Genomic DNA, 18081 nt, shown 5'->3' with positions numbered 1-18081 from the left:
ACATACATTTACGGCACGAAGCTCGGAGTCCTCGGTACGAACACGGTGAGGGCAAAAAAACTGGCGACCGATCCTTCCCCCATGTTGGGTGTTGGCAGACTGACCCCCACCACTTATGTCGAAGTATATATCTTCACCTAGTATGACATCATGTCCGCCATCTTGAAAATACGTAATTTTTATGTTAGAAAATCGGGAAAAATTTAAAAAAAAAAATAATTAAAAAAATAATTAATAGAATTAAAAAATAAAAATTTAATAAAATATTACTTAAAAACCACTGTTGCACATATCGTTACCGTCGCCATATTGGATTTCATAAATGTTGCTTTTTTCATTACACCCGCCATCTTGTTTGAGTACGATGTCAGCGTTACACTTTACGTTACGACCATCATATTGGATCCTATTAATGTTGCAATTCGTGTTTAGTTCGCCATCTTGAATATCCATAAATTTAATGCTATAAATTCGGGAAAAATTCTAAAATTCATCAAAAAATCACTCATTCAAGTAATGATTGATTCGAAACTTGGTTCGATCCCTGGTCGATACGAAAAAAAATAATTTTATGTTAAAATACCGCAATAATGACAGGTTCGAAAATAAAACACCTCAAGTTCTTTCACAAACATAATATTTATTACATAAACTATATTTTACTACAGGATCACTTGCGGAAGCCATCAATTTTAGAAATATTTAGCCCTGCATAGGCGTGAAATGACTAATTCTTAGTTCCAATCGGTTTATACTAGACAGAGACCAACCAGAACCTTTACAGACATAGTCCTCCTCCTCTTGACAGATTTTCTGGATACCGTTTTTAACAGTTTGCTTCACATCGTCAGAACTGTAAATTACTGCAGCAGATGTATTGAATGCACACTTCTTCACTTTGTCATCGAACGGATATGGCTTTTTATATAAATGGTCCAACCACAAGTTATACTTCAAAGGTCCGTTTGTTGCTACGTCATCAGTAAGCTGATTGATTATGTTCTGTCTGATATCGTCAAGAAAATTACAAATGTCTTTCGTCTCACTAAACGTATTTAGATAATAGTAGTCTTTCAACGTTCCACGAAATACTGACTGCACCAAGTAGAAGCCATTATCGTTCACTTGTAATGCTCCGAACACAGTCTTAGGTTTAGTTCCATGTTCTGACGTCATAGCGATCGGTTGCTGCGCATCTGTTTTTTTGGTTGTACGCTTCCGTGTCTCCAATCTAAAGCGAGGAGTCGAAATGTAGGCAGGTAGTTCAGCAGTAGGAGCACAGACTCCACCTTTACATTTTTTCGCATGATGTCGCAAACTGTCAATTCGAGTAAACCATTTAAGGCACTCATCACAGCGAAACTTCATGCGAGAAGGATTCTTCATGCATTTGCTCCACTCATGTCTTCGTGCATCATGGGAAAATGCGAACGACGTATCACAGTAGCTGCAAGGATACCGTGGTGATGAAGTCGAGCCTTTCAGACCTGATCCAGATACTGGCGTTGCAACAGTAGTACCATTTCCAGGCATACTCTTATGCACATCGATGCAATGTTGTTGCATTGAAACCATTACTTTCTGCCGCACAGCAGGACCTTTGCATGTCTTCATGTGCGTTTTCATATTATATTTTCTGGCAAACTGCGTATGACATTTCTCACAAACAAACGTTTTACGATATAGGTTCTTGCACGTTCGCTCTTCTCGTGTCGTCAAGCATTGCTGTTGTTTGAGAAAATCTAGTCGCAGTAACAGCACCGATGTTCGTTAGTTGTTGTCAAATCAGCATCCATTGAAGTCTCCATCGAGGTCGTATCGTCGTTCGTCGTGGTTTCCTGCACAACCAGCACATTAGTCATTAAGCTCTCTTCTGCTGGTGGTATCACACCTGTTGAAATCACCTCCAATGTTGACGTCGTCGTTGCCAACGGGATCTGCTCCTCCATCGTCGTCCCTGACTTCAAGGTTCCCGTAGACGATGGTACAACATCCATCGAGTTCGACGTTAAAGTCGGTAAAGATGCCATCGAGTTCGCAAGAACAAATAATTACGTGAATTATTCACCAGATGAAATAAACTAAGTGATCCTTACACCGTCGACGACAGTAACAAACTGAGCGACCTGCTGTCTAGGACTCGCTTATATACATGCACCGGATGGAATAATACGCTAATCAAATCAAGAACAATTTACTATAATACTAGAGTCAAAACAACATTAAAAATAAAGCGCCATCAAAAAAGGAAGCACAATTGGAAGCACCATCAACCAAAAGGCAGCACATTTGGAAGCACCATCAAAAAAGGAAGCACAATTGGAAGCACCATAATCAAAAAGGCAGCACATTTGGAAGCACCGACAACGAAAAGGCAGCACCATAATCTAAAAGGCAGCACATTTGGAAGCACCGACAACGAAAAGGCAGCACATTTGGAAGCACCTACAACGAAAAGGTAGCACCATCATCGAAAAAGGCAGCACATTAGTCATTGTCTCCAATATTAATTGGCTCCAATATCCATTGGTTCCATCAGTCTATTGATTCCATCAGTCTAGTGACTCCATCAGTCATTGGCTCCTACAGTCATTTGCTCCAACTGTCTTTTGTCTCATCAACTCCAAATATATTTGTCTAAAATTCTACGAGTCTAAGAGACTATGAGGCCACAAGGCTACGAGTCTAATAGGATCTAGCTGGTTACGAGTTATACATGGCTACGAGACTGCATGGCTAAAAGACCGCATGGCTACGAAACTACATGTCTTTGAAGCTACAAGAATACAAGTCTACTCGGCTCCAACTACTCCAGCGGCATTATGTTATTAGATTGCATGACTACTTGTTTATGTAGCTACAAGTCTATGAGGCTACTTAGCTACATAGCTACAATTCTACGAGACTCCAATGCATCATGACTACGAGACTACGAGCCATGAGGTTACGAGACTATGCGATTGCAAATCTTCAAGGTTACGTGATCGCGAGGCTATAGGTCTATGAAGCTTACAGAATACATGGTTACGAGACTGTTTGACTAATTGGCCGCAAAGCTACGAAACTTCATGTCTCTAACTGACTAAAATAGTACCATTCAGTGGTGAGAGTTAATTTATCTCATGCAAAGGTACTTGTTGCAAGTAGTTCGCTTTTCAACAACAGATGACACCGCATGTTGCTCGCAGGTAAATATTATTTATTTATTTTATGCGGGATGCGGGATGCTCACTATCGATCGCATAAGAAGGATGGCTTCGCTAGTCTCCAAGGAGAAGGAAGTTCGTTTGTCCTGTTAGTGCTTCTCAGATTTCTCATGGTCCGCCATCTTGGTTTGTGACGTCACGGCGGCCATCTTGGATGGGTGTGACCTTGACCTTTGACCGAAACCACAGGAATGATCGCAAGCACACGAAAAAAACCATTAAAATATTGATAAGATTTATCAGGAGCACTCGGAGAAAACCATCAGAAGTCTAGCCAGGAATAATCAGAAGCATTTGGAGAAAACTATCAAAATATTAACAAGAATAATCGGGAGCACACGGAGAAAACCACCATAATATTGACCAGGTTAATCAGAAGCACTCGGAGAAAACCGCCACACGTTTTCATTTATAACATAAAATTAAAAAAATAAAATTAAAAATAAAAATAAATTAATAAAAAATTTAAAACAAAAAAAAATTACAAAAAATACATAAATAGATTCTGCTAGCTTGTGAACTTCTCATTGTTGAGCAAAGATAGAGTTCTAGTACAAGCCAGAATCTATTTATGTATTTTTTTATTTTTTTTTGTTTTAAATTTTTTATTAATTTATTTTTATTTTATTTTATGATATCAATGAAAACGTAAGGCGGTTTTCTCCGAATGCTTCTGATTAACCTGGTCAATATTATGGTGGTTTTCTTCGTGTGCTCCCGATTATTAAGGTTAATATTTTGATAGTTTTCTCCAAATGCTTCTGATTATTCCTGGCTAGACTTCTGATGGTTTTCTCCGAATGCTCCTATTAATCTTATCAATATTTTGATGGGTTTTTTGGTGTGCTTGTGATAATTCCTGTGGTTTCGGTCAAAGGTCAAGGTCACACCCATCCAAGATGGCCGCCGTGATGTCACAAACCAAGATGGCGAACCGTGAGAAATCTGAGAAGCACTAACAGGACAAACGAACTTCCTTCTCTTTAGTGGCTAGCGAAGCCATCCTTCTTATGCGATCGATAGTGAGCATCCCGCATCCCACATAAAATAAAGAAATAATATTTACCTGCGAGCAACATGCGGTGTCATCTGTTGTTGAAAAGCGGAACTACTTGCTACAAGTACCTTTGCATGAGATAAATTAACTCTCACCACTGAATGGTGCTATTTTAGTCAGTTAGAGACATGAAGTTTCGTAGCCTCGCGGCCAATTAGTCAAACAGTATCGTAACCATGTATTCTGTAAGCTTCATAGACCTATAGCCTCGCGATCACGTAACCTTGAAGATTTGCAATCGCATAGTCTCGTAACCTCATGGCTCGTAGTCTCGTAGTCTTGATGCATTGGAGTCTCGTAGAATTGTAGCTATGTAGCTAAGTAGCCTCGTAGACTTGAAGCTACATAAACAAGTAGTCATGCAATCTAATAACATAATGCCGCTGGAGTAGTTGGAGCCGAGTAGACTTGTATTCTTGTAGCTTCAAAGACATGTAGTTTCGTACCCATGCGGTCTTTTAGCCATGTAGTCTCGTAGCCATGTAGTCTCGTAGCCATGTATAACTCGTAACCAGCTAGATCCTATTAGACTCAAGCCTTGTGGCCTCATAGTCTCTTAGACTCGAAGAATTTTAGCCAAATATATTTGGAGTTGATGAGACAAAAGACAGTTGGAGCCAATGACTGTAGGAGCCAATGACTGATGGAGTCACTAGACTGATGGAATCAATAGACTGATGGAACCAATGGATATTGGAGCCAATTAATATTGGAGACAATGACTAATGTGCTGCCTTTTTCGATGATGGTGCTGCCTTTTCGTTGTCAGTGCTTCCAAATGTGCTGCCTTTTCGTTGTCGGTGCTTCCAAATGTGCTGTCTCTTTGTTGATGGTGCTTCTAATTGTGATTCCTTTTTTTATGGCACTTTATTTTTAATGTTGTTTTGACTCTAGTATTATAGTAAATTGTTCTTGATTTGACTAGTGTATTATTCCATCCGGTGCATGCATATAAGCGAGTCCTAGACAGCAGGTCGCTCAGTTTGTTACTGTCGTCGACGGTGTAAGGATCACCTAGTTTATTTCATCTGGTGCATAAGTCGCGTAATTACCTGTTCTTGCGAACTCGATGGCATCTTTACCGACTTTAACGTCGAACTCGATGGATGTTGTACCATCGTCAACGGGAACCTTGACGTCAGCGATGACGATGGAGGAGCAGATCCCGTTGGCAACGACGACGTCAACATTGGAGGTGATTTCAACAGGTGTGATACCACCAGCAGAAGAGAGCTTAATGACTAATGTGCTGGTTGTGCAGGAAACCACGACGAACGACGATACGACCTCGATGGAGACTTCAATGGATGCTGATTTGACAACAACTAACGAACATCGGTGCTGTTACTGCGACTAGATTTTCTCAAACAACAGCAATGCTTGACGACACGAGAAGAGCGAACGTGCAAGAACCTATATCGTAAAACGTTTGTTTGTGAGAAATGTCATACGCAGTTTGCCAGAAAATATAATATGAAAACGCACATGAAGACATGCAAAGGTCCTGCTGTGCGGCAGAAAGTAATGGTTTCAATGCAACAACATTGCATCGATGTGCATAAGAGTATGCCTGGAAATGGTACTACTGTTGCAACGCCAGTATCTGGATCAGGTCTGAAAGGCTCGACTTCATCACCACGGTATCCTTGCAGCTACTGTGATACGTCGTTCGCATTTTCCCATGATGCACGAAGACATGAGTGGAGCAAATGCATGAAGAATCCTTCTCGCATGAAGTTTCGCTGTGATGAGTGCCTTAAATGGTTTACTCGAATTGACAGTTTGCGACATCATGCGAAAAAATGTAAAGGTGGAGTCTGTGCTCCTACTGCTGAACTACCTGCCTACATTTCGACTCCTCGCTTTAGATTGGAGACACGGAAGCGTACAACCAAAAAAACAGATGCGCAGCAACCGATTTCTATGACGTCAGAACATGGAACTAAACCTAAGACTGTGTTCGGAGCATTACAAGTGAACAATAATGGCTTCTACTTGGCGCAGTCTGCATTTCGTGGAACGTTGAAAGACTACTATTATCTAAATACGTTTAGTGAGACGAAAGACATTTGTAATTTTCTTGACGATATCAGACAGAACATAATCAATCAGCTTACTGATGATGTAGCAACAAACGGACCTTTGAAGTATAACTTGTGGTTGGACTGTTTATATGGAAAGCCATATCCGTTCGATGACAAAGTGAAGAAGTGTGCATTCAATACATCGGCTGCAGTAATTTACAGTTCTGGCGATGTGAAGCAAACTGTTCAAAACGGTATCCAGAAAATCTGTCAAGAGGAGGAGGACTATGTCTGTAAAGGTTCTGGTTGGTCTCTGTCTAGTATAAACCCATTGGAGCTAAAAATTAGTCATTTCACGCCTATGCAGGGCTAAATATTTCTAAAATTGATGGCTTTCGCAAGTGATCCTGTAGTAAAATATAGTTTATGTAATAAATATTATTTTTGTGAAAGAACTTGAGGTGTTTTATTTTCGAACCTGTCATTATTGCGGTATTTTTAAATAAAATTACTTTTTCGTATCTACCAGGGATCGAACCAAGTTTCGAATCAATCATTACTTGAATGAGTGATTTTTTGATGAATTTTAGAATTTTTCCCGAATTTATAGCATTAAATTTACGGATTTTCAAGATGGCGAACGTAACGCGAATTGCAACATTAATAGGATCCAATATGGTGGTCGTAACATAAAGTGTAACGCTGACATCGTACTCAAATAACATGGCGGGCGTAATGAAACAAGCAACATTTATGTAATCCAATATGGCGACCATAACGATAAGTGTAACAGTGGTTTTTAAGTAATATTTTATTAAATATTTTTTATTTAATTCTATTAATTATTTTTTAAATTATTTTTTTTAATTTTTTCCCGATTTTCTAACATAAAAATTACGGATTTTCAAGATGGCGGACATGATGTCATACTAGGTGAAGATATATACTTTGACATAAGTGGCGGGGGTCAATCTGCCAGCACCCACCAAGGGGGAAGGATCGGTTGCCATTTTTTTTGCCCTCACCGAATTCGTACTGATGACTCCGAGCTCTGTGTCGCAAATGTATGTTTTTTTTAAAATATTTTTATTAAAATTTTATTATTTAATTTTTTTATATTTTTTAAAAAAAATTTCATTAAAATCGGATAATAAAGATTTTCAAGATAGCGACCGTAACGGTAATTGCAACGGTGACGTCATAATCCTATAAATGGCTTATCGGAGGTTGTAGACATGGATGCATAAGCCAGTTTTAGGAATTTTCAGCCTCTGGTATTTGTATGGTACTAAAACGGGGAATTTTTCCCTCAAAACGGGAATTTTTCCCTCATAAACGGGAAATTTTTCCTCCAAACGGGAATTTTTGAGTTATTTTGAGTCATTTTTGAGGAATTATGAGGAATTTTTGAGGCAAAAATGGTCGCGGTGACGCACATTCCAATATGGTGGTTCGGCTCCCCGCTCCACACTCCGACTCCAGTTTCCGGAGCCCCTATTATATACTACTAGAGTGGCATAAGATATTGACTTTGTGGAAAGAAAGAAACAAATAAATGACAAACTTGCCCAAGGAACAGTTTCCTAAACTCCTAAAACAGCTGGTTGATTATTTTTATGTAGAGAAGAAGAAAAACGATTTCTGGGTTCAAAAAAACAGGTATCGTACTTTTTGACAGAACCAAAGTTCTTGAGCGCTTGCCTCAAAAGGACATAAGCAACCCAGTAAAGAAACTGATAGGAGACTCTTTCTTGCAAAACCTTGAAGAAAGAAGGCAGGAGTTGACGAAAAAAAAATCCTAGTAAGAAACGAATGAAACTAAATGTGCCAGCTGGCAAAAGTGTCTGTTCAAAATTGTTTGGTGAATCGAGCGCACATGAAATGGACTTGGAAGGAGTACAGACATCTACTCCTAAGCCGAAAATACGGTGCCCACGTAGAAATCGAAAACCCGAAACTGAATCTGAACACTCCAGTTCTTACAATCTCCACGACGATATTCGTTCTGATGACGGCTCGAACGTTTATGAAAGTGAATCGGAAGATTTCGGATATGTTGGTACCAGTAGGCCTAGCAAAGAACATCTAACAGAACCAGAATCTCTAAAAAGTAGTTTAGAAGAAGGTGACTTTGTTATAGTCAGATATTCAGGTGTCGTAGTCCCGGATATCACCCCAGTGATGCGGGTTGCGTCGTAATCTCAGGGAGGGTTCAGGCCTCATGGCGGGGGGAATTGACACTATCCGAGCTACAATGATGTTTCGACAGTTTGACCACAAGTATTTATTGAGCCCTTCACGTAATCTAGGTACATGGGCAATCCGCGGCACAACACCCGTCCCTCCGCGGAGTGAGGCTCGGCTGCACATGTTTGGGGTTGGGTAGGCGCCAAGTGCGGACTGCACCCCCTGGTTCCGTAAGCGATTGATGAATTGTCTCTGCCCCTTCCCTATGATAGCGAGAAACCAATTAAGTTGGAACGCCGTCGCCAGCGACGTAAAGTCCGTCCCGTTGCAGCACGCACGTGTCTGCCGATGCGCGCAATGTCCTGCCTCAAAGAACCAAGAAAATACTTATTTTGACGTCGTACCTCCTCTTTATTTAAACAAAAACCCGCGTCACAGCCCTTTCCGCGGCACAATATTCCAGCCATGGCCCTGGTAGTGCCACCACTCGTCACCAGATGGCAGTTGTAAATATTAAGAGACAATGTATTATAGTTATGTTATATATATTATTATTGTAAATATTTATGAAGATTATTAAGTGTGTATTGTAAGTATGTTTTGTAGACTTGTAAATAATATTGTAAATGCAAAAGATCCAAAGGGATAGGAATAGGTATGTAAAATTTCAACACAAATGATTGTAGACGAAACGTGTATAAATTGTGCGGGCTATCTCGCCATCTCCCTGACAGCAGGTGTGCCGCAGGGGTCCCCACTCTCGCCATTTCTCTATAATGTTAAACAGCCGACATCCCGCGGGAACATGCCCACGTGCAATTATATATCAATCCACGAATTTGAAGTTTGCTTTAACCAAAGTTCAGAGGCAGCTTACCTCACTCGAACAATGGTACACTCTAGGGATGGGAAATATAGTTCTTTGGAAAGAACTAGTTCGTTCGGAACTAGTCACTTCAAAGACTAGTTCTTTAGGAACCGTTCTATTGAACTACATCGGTCGCGGACTGTATCGCGGTTTCCAATGTTTAAACAAAATATTCCATACATGACACCAACACAATCGTTACAGACTTTTTGTTTTATGGGCATTTCCTTTTCTATAAATAAAAGAGGCACACAGTAATCCGATGCTTGTAAACAATATCTCCCATTACAAATGAGCGACTATCATATTGTTTTTCTTTCACACACTTCTTACATTTTTGAATGTGTATTAATTTATTTTCTGCAAGTAAAGTGCTTATTTTCACATGTGTACAAAACAAAATAATAGTATAGTGTTTTCTCATCTGTGACAACCTAAGCTGTTTTTTTTCGTATTTGGTAAGTTTTATTATGTTTCTTTAAATTTAAGTGTAGTTTTGTAATGTGTGGTCTATGTGTAATTAAAGTTTAATTTCAGATTGTATAGGCTATCTGAAATTTAACGTAATTACACTTATTTACGAGACACGTTTTTTAATGCCAATATGTAATGTAAATGTCTAAAGAATATTAGATAAAAATTAAGAGTTCACGATCGTCAAACGATACATCATTGCGCAAGAAAGAACGAAACGAAAATAATGACCGACAGCCTAACTACACAATTAAATAAACTTACTGTGTGAACTATCTATGTCTTTGAACTAGCTAGTTCAGTGTGTATATGTACTCCCTTTCTCTTCGGTCTTCGTAGTTCAGATCAGTACTTGGAACGTCTCTGCTTGGAACTGACGAAGCGAGACCAAATAAAGAACAAACGTAAGAGAGGGAAGAAAGCAAGAAAGAAAGACGCGGCATATTGGGTGACAGTGGTATGATTTTGAGGGGGGGGGGGGGGTTATCTTTCGCGCATGCGCAGTAAGGACCAAACAGAGTAGGAGACGAGAAACACGCAAAGAACGAAAGAACGATTGTTTTTGGTAACAGCGAACTAGTAGAGGTGGGTTGTTACAGCAATTTTCGGTTTCTGTTCCAACCTGATACTGATACAGTAATGTACCTAGTTACAAGTATCTGATACTTTTGTATCAGAGTTTTAGCGGTCCCAGGAATAGAGGTGGGTTGTTACAGCAATTTTCGGTATCTGTTCCAACCTGATACTGATACAGTAATGTACCTAGATACAAGTATCCGATACTTTTGTATCAGAGCAGTAGCGGTCCCAAGATGAACTAGTCACCTAGGGATCTTTCGCGCATGCGCAGTAAGGACCAAACATAGTAGGAGAAGAGAAAACGCAAAGAACGAAAGAACGATTGTTTTTGGTGACAACGAACTAGTCACCTAGTTCGCTCGTCAGAACAGTTCCAAATGAACTGGTAGTTCGCGAACTACCCATCCCTAGTACACTCGCTGGCGCATTAAAATAAATGGAGCCAAGTCCACAACTATAATTTTAACTAAAAAATACACCGCCCCCGACCGCGAATTAAAATTTTTTAATCAAGCCATACCATTTGTTAAATCGGCTAGATATTTAGGTTTAACTCTAGATACCAGGCTTACCTGGAAAGTTCACACCACTAAGGTGACACAGTTTGCGCGAGGCACTTTGCGCAGCCTGTATTCAATGTTTAAGGCCCCCCAATTCCCCAGAAAGAAAAAATTACAGCTGTATTTACAAATAGTTCGCCCACAATTATTATATGCTTGCGAAATCTGGGGCTATGCAGCAAAATGCCATATCGATAAAGTACAGGTCACTCAAAATAAATTTCTTAGAGCCATTGCAGATTGCGGCTGGTACACCAGCACACTAGAAGTACACCAGCTACTCAAAGTAGAGTATGTAGAGGATTATATAAAATGGCAAAACAGGTCTTTTTATGGCCAGCTCCCTGAACATGCCAATACTTACATGAATTCACTTCCGGACTACGACCCTGCTGCACAGCGACAGTTTAAAAAACCGCGACTTGCCTAAGCCAGGTTATACTAGAATCCACACAACCCATGTACGCAGGGCAACTTAGCGAACATAGCAGACGTTTCTCTCTGGCCCGATGTGCCTGTCTACGTCCTGCGGTGCAAATAATCAACATTGGACTAGCCAATTATTGACATGCCCAGGACTCGTAAATATTGCGTCAACACTACTTTTGGCCCAGCGGGGCTTTATTTTATTGCGTCAACACTATCTCTGGCCCAACGGGGCTCTAATTATAAACCAGCGACAACTCGACCGCAGGCCCAAATTCCTTATCACTACCAAATCTTTCCTTCCCCCACCTCTTCTACTAGTCCTTGCTAGTTGTTTTCCCCAGCCATTATTAATTAATTAATTGATGTAACTTTTCATTTTCTTGCTAATTCGAAATGGTCCGAAGCATGCAGGTGTAGGTTTTGACCCACGTAGGGGATCACTGCCTGTGTGTTAGGGCTGACTCCCTATGCCTGAAGGGCGAGACCCGCCTGGCAGGCTTCACCTCCAGTGCCGGCCGCGTTTCGGAAGGCATGGGATTTTGAATTAATATAAAAAAAAAAAAAACTGGACGAGGGCATCTCTCTGCTCGAAAAATAATAGAATAGGATGACATTCATTTACTAATTTCACTCTCTATTTTTCAGGTTTAGATGACAACAGCCTGGGGGCTAGCTACAGCAATACTGGTTTAGCCTAACTTTGACCGAACTATATTGGAACGCAATAGTTCGGTCCTTAAGGCTTTTACCGTATCAGTGTCACTAATCAACCTGCACTCTCTCCTACACATCGGTAAACTTACACGATGATATGCCTGCTTGGTCAGCCGGGTATGTGCGGCCTTGGAGCTATACACTACACTCACACAACGAAATTAATTAGGCCATTTTTGCGCACACTCCACACGCCTCTAAATACAGACATCACGACACTCTCATGCATCAGTTAGCCAACTAACTGAGGGGAAAGGGTGACCTCCCCCCGCCTGACACCTACACTATTAAAAATAGAGCCAAGCAACATGCGACAGCTATTTTACTTCATCTGGACCGTGAGCCACCTTTAATCTTAAAATCGCACACTTCGCGCCCCACCGTCGTTTCCAATGATTCGAACAAAGTGACAGGGTCGCACTATTTATATTGGCACCCACATAGCGAGTTATGGGAACGTAAGAGTTCCCGGTATCGCTGTCACACGCTCCCGGCCGAGCATTTGAGGAAACGGCGGCGGCCCCCTCCCAGCCATTCTGGGAGAAGAAATGCCATTATAAGCTCTCCTCTCCCAGCCAATCTGGGAGAATAAACACCAACACAAGTAATAATGGAATTATTGGAATACCTCCCTCTCCCTCTCCTCAGCTAGCGACTCCAAGTGAAACTGCGGGCTTCCCTTCTCTCTTTCGTTCTTTCTTCCTACCCATCCGCTAGCGACTCTTTGAGACTGCGGGCAATCTTCTGCTAGCGACTCTTTGTGAGACCATGGGCATTACTCTCTCCCACTACCAAACTCTCCGCTAGCAGCTCCTTGTGAGACCGCGGGCATTCCTCTCTCCTGCTCCCAGACATTCCGCTAGCGACTACTTGTGAGACTGTGGGCACCTTCCTTGTCAGCACGTCCTCGGTCAGCTGCACTGGGCCGAACGGTCCACTCCCGCCTCAGAGTGTGAGGCTGCTCTACCCAAGAGCTGGCGCCGAGCAAACACCACGACTACCGAACGACCGAGTGACGTCCACCCTGTCTCCACATCTTCACCAGAGACGAGGCGGCGACAATTTACAATTAAATTAGTTACAATGGTGACCGATAGCATAACGCCCGTGAACGTGAAAGTCCTGATCGCCCGGACCCAATCTCACCAGTCGTCGCTCACGTCTCACTGCCGCACTCGTCTCGCTGTGTGACCGCCTCGCTCAGCCGCCAGATGACTACTGCCCCCTCCTGCCGCGTCTCTGCCTCTCCGCCCGTCCTCCCCCCACCACTCCGCGACACGTGCAGCACTCGGAGTGATTCCGGGTGTTGGCCTCGGCTTCGTCGCCCGGTTACAGCAATTAACATAATACTTTAGAAAAACATATAATTATAATGAGAAAAGTTTACGAAAAAATATAAGATATACAAATAATAAAAATGACACACGTTATTAAATATAAAGTATGTTCCGCATAACACACATTCACTGCACGGGGCAGGGGAGGATAAGGGGTTGGCGCAGCATAACGGACTTAATGAGCAGGGGAGACACTTGGGTCGACGTCACAGGAAAGTATTATCCTGGATTGATAACAAAACTGCCGAGTGAAGAAGAGTCAGGCCCTACAATAGACTGCATGAGCAAGACCAAAAAGGTCCTGGATATGGCCCGATAAGAAGGATCTTCTTGTTTACGAATGGGCTGACATCAAGAAAAAATCAACCCTCCCAAGATAATGAAACGAGGATATTTCAGTGTTGCTTGGATGGCTGATTATTATTTAGAATGAAAAGTTTAGCACTGTATAAATCATAATAACATATGACATGATTTTAGAAATTATTTTTCATGTTTTTCATAACTAAAGCTGGTTTACTGTGTTACAATATGATTAAAAAAATATTCTTAGCTAATTTGCGGTGTCAAATCATTAACAGATCCTTAAGCTAGGGGCTACAACTGTCCAACATATTAAATATATTAAATTTGTATGAAATCAAGTGAATGGACCAAAGAAGCCCCAAGCAGGGGCTACTTTGGTGAAAAACTTTAAAAATACTAAATAATAATTAAAAAGGAAAATATATCTTCTAAAAAATACTTTCAGTTTGTTTCTTCATTTCACGTTAATTGATTAAAACTCAATTTGGATGTTGTTAATCCAATATTATATTTTATAATAACAGAAATGTTAGTGAAAATGTGAAAAAGTGGTCGACGGTATTTAAATAAAAATTAGAGTATTATATGTATTTAAAAAAACTGCATGAAAGTATATTTGAAATTATTTCTTAATAAAAATAATATATACGACATTTGTTTGATTGAAACACAAGCTGACGCCATCCCTGCTACCTCCTATGATTTTTACGTGATTTTTGCTTGGGTTCGAGATCTCAGGGAGGGTTCGGCCTTGTGGCTAGAGGTAGGGGTTAACGCAGTAGGGCCCCCCGAGCTGTTATGGCCACTCGGGACGCCTGAAGAAGATCACAAAGTTTCTGGAGGATATTTGATGAATTTATTACGGCACAGCCCTATACATAGTGCTGCCCGTTCTGGCCGTAACAATTTTCCCGACGCAACTAGTCAAACGCGCAGCTCACTTACTCAGTGGTGGCTCACGATTTTAATGGGCATGAGGAGTGGACTTGTACACGCGATGCGGCGGTTACAAAATACACTCTAACATGACGAATTATATCTTGACGAACAAAACACTTCACTATTACCTAACACTTAATGGAATAGTGGCACGTAGGCCCGTGTCTCCGGCGACACAACGTGATACCTAGATGTGTTCCAGGGACTGATTCGTTAGTACATTTTGTGGCACGATACCGTGCAGCGGTGATACCTAAACTCTAACATGATAAATTATACTTTGACGAGCAAACACTTCACTTCTACATAACACTTATTATACTGGGCTAGTGGCACGTAGGCCCATGTCTCCGGCGACTCTACGTGATACCTAGATGTGTCCCAGGGACTGATTCGTTAGTACGTTCGGTGGCACGTGTCGCCTTCTGGCTGCCCCGTGTGGGCCAAAACTAAGTAGCCGGTAAGCTAAGTTGGGGCGTGAAGCGCCGACGTAAAGTCTCGTAGACTCCCCACAGTACTTACGTATTACGTAGAACACTCATCTTGGAGCACTGATTTAATTAAGTGAAATACCTCATGGTAGATTGAGGACGACCGCAGAACTGTACGTAAAAGATTAAGAAGATATTATACTATTGAAACTACATGTCGGTGAAAGCAAAGGTTGATGGTTCCGTGTTGCGCGCAGGCTGCCGGCCTCTCGGAGCTCCTGAAGGACATTGCCGGTGTCGCCACGCGCGACCCCCCTCCCCCGCCAGACCTCCCGTGGAAACGTGTGAATTTCGCGGGAAACTGAACCGGTCAGGTTCGGGACAGAGCGCACAGTGAGACATGATTTTGAAAGGACTGAAATATTAATTGATGAAAAATAATGTTTAATAAAAACCTGTGGAAAAATATACATAAATTAATTTGTTGTAGTGCGGCGGAGAGATGTGCCACACCCGGCCGGATCCTTCCGCCGACGTAGCACTCGTTGCCTGGCGTTCGCCTCGTCGCATGAACTACACTTTGCTGCGCGCACGAGCACGTTCGGTGCACACGCCTCTAGGAGACGTTGATGAGGCATAGCGGTCTATGCGACATAGAGGAGCATTGGCGGTCGTCGTCAAAGCATACAAGTAAATCAGTTTTCTCTAGAACTTCTGAGTAGAAGGAATTAGGCAGCGATGCTGGACGACGACGGAGAAGAATACACCCAGAGTCACCATTCTTACCACTCGTATTCCTTTGGAAAATTGCATGCTAAAGTGAGGAGCGAATCATCTTACTAGTGTAGATTGTCAGTCTGTTTTCCAAGGATCTCTTATGAAGAGCGTCCTATGGCGGGGGGGGGGGGGGCCGCTTGTCATGGGCAGAGGCAGGAGGCAACGGTATTGCTTCTCAGTAGTGCAGGCTGGTACTTACCCTTCCCTTTGCTGTGAGGGTTTTATGAACCCTTTCGGTCAATGGCTGTTGCCTTTGAGACTATTATTAAGAAACCTTGCTAGTGCTGCCAAGCTTCTGGCCAACATGTCTGTCAAAAATGTCTGGAATGTTCTAAGCGATAGTCGGTGGAGTTATGCTGGTTGCTATACCTCCCAGGGTAGCATTTTGGTGTGTTCCAGGTGGCAGATTCACCAAGGATAAGACAAAAAATTAAGTCTACACAGTTAATATAACCTACAAAGGAAAAGCTCCTTGACAATATTTAGATAAAAATTAAAATATTAACTTTTTTATTTAATAACAATCGCATAAATGTATACTTAAAAATATTACATAAATTAGCTTTATGGAAACACAAGCAAAATTTCACTTTCCTTTAGAACATTCTTTATCTAGTTAAAGACTTGCATTTAAATTGTAGGCATATCACAATAATTATTTGAGGTTATTTATATATTTTTTGTCATCATCAAATATCAGCTCACAATATTGTGAGGATATTTATATTTTCGATGTGATAACGTCTTATAAATCGATGAACGCCGAAAAAGCATGACTCATTGTCACGTTCCGCCTGAGCCGAGCGTGCAAGAACCAGCCAACCACAGTGCGAGAAAATCCTCTATAATATCAAACAGGTTAAGGTGGGCTTTCCAACTAATTGTTTGTGATTATATTTAAACAAATTGTTTAAATTAAATTTTGAAAAACTGTAAATAATATTTAAAAATTAAAAAGTATGCAATTTTTCATCAATGTTTTCTTATGACGTTATCATGTAAAATTATCGTCCGTAAACCGACTTTACAGACAACCCCCCTTTTTTTAAAAAAAATAACTATAATTCTGTTTAACAAGATGGTACTATTTGTGTTCTAAACATAGTTAAAAAGTTAAATGAAGAAAATTGGGCATTTAAAGTTATACTCTGTGTATTTATCTTAAACTGGAGTAAATATTTGGTGAAATGTAAATCGTTATTAATGATGCTCATATGTTGCTAAGTTATGCTTAAAATTTTAAATGGTCGTGGTGAAATTGGCTGTAGTGGAGCTTCTCGCATTCAGAATTTTTTTTTTCTAGATAACGATTGTTGAACATTACTACCAGGTCGCTTTTACTGTTCGGCTGGTATATTTATTTCGATCAGAGTCTATAATTACAGTCTGTTTTCATTTCAGTACCGGTACTGTGTTTCCTGTTTTGTACAGGTTATATTTCACATTTAAAGAGTACACTTTTATAACGATTTCTGAATAAGATCAAATCTCATGTGTATTTTTTCTTTGCTGAATAAAGATGACCTGAGAAGTGCAGAGCTTTACTGATCATTGTATAACCTTGCTGAGCTTTGCTGAGTGGTGCAGAACTCCACTGAGCATTGCAGAGATATGAGCTTATATTAGAACTGGTTTTAAATACTATTTTACTTTACAAGAACTTTCTTCAATATTCCCATCAAAATCTATTGACGGTCGATAATCCTACAACACTGCTAATCCAGTGTGGTTGTGCTCCCGAACTTGCCCAATTAAAGACCTTTTACTATTAGTTTAATGGTGGTGCAACTATGATCGAACTTTAAGTCTTTACTTAGGCTTGTGGCAAGTGTTTGATAATATATCAATACCTGTCATTATTTAGGACACTTTCTGCAATTGTTACATGACAAGTCGTCCCAAGAAATTGAAATGAGACAAGTTATTATACCAGCCATTGTGTAAAATACACTCTGCAAACTTGTTTCAAACTTAGGGCGCGGTTACACGGGAGTCTGAACTACTTCAGGTGAACTTGTTCAGCTGTTGAGTGCGGTTACACACAGTCTGAACATGTTTCGTTCGAGGCCATTTCCCATTTAACTTAAACAGGTTGGCAAAGTAGTTCAGATCGACATATCTTCTACATTAGCCTCTGATTGGCTGTTTAGAATATAAATAGTCTTTTGCAGAAATTCAAGATGGAAAGTGTTT

This window comes from Bacillus rossius, chromosome 2, assembly GCF_032445375.1.
Source record: "Bacillus rossius redtenbacheri isolate Brsri chromosome 2, Brsri_v3, whole genome shotgun sequence".
Taxonomy (NCBI): domain Eukaryota; kingdom Metazoa; phylum Arthropoda; class Insecta; order Phasmatodea; family Bacillidae; genus Bacillus; species Bacillus rossius.
The sequence above is the reverse complement of the archived record's forward strand: the minus strand, read 5'-3'. Positions refer to the sequence as shown.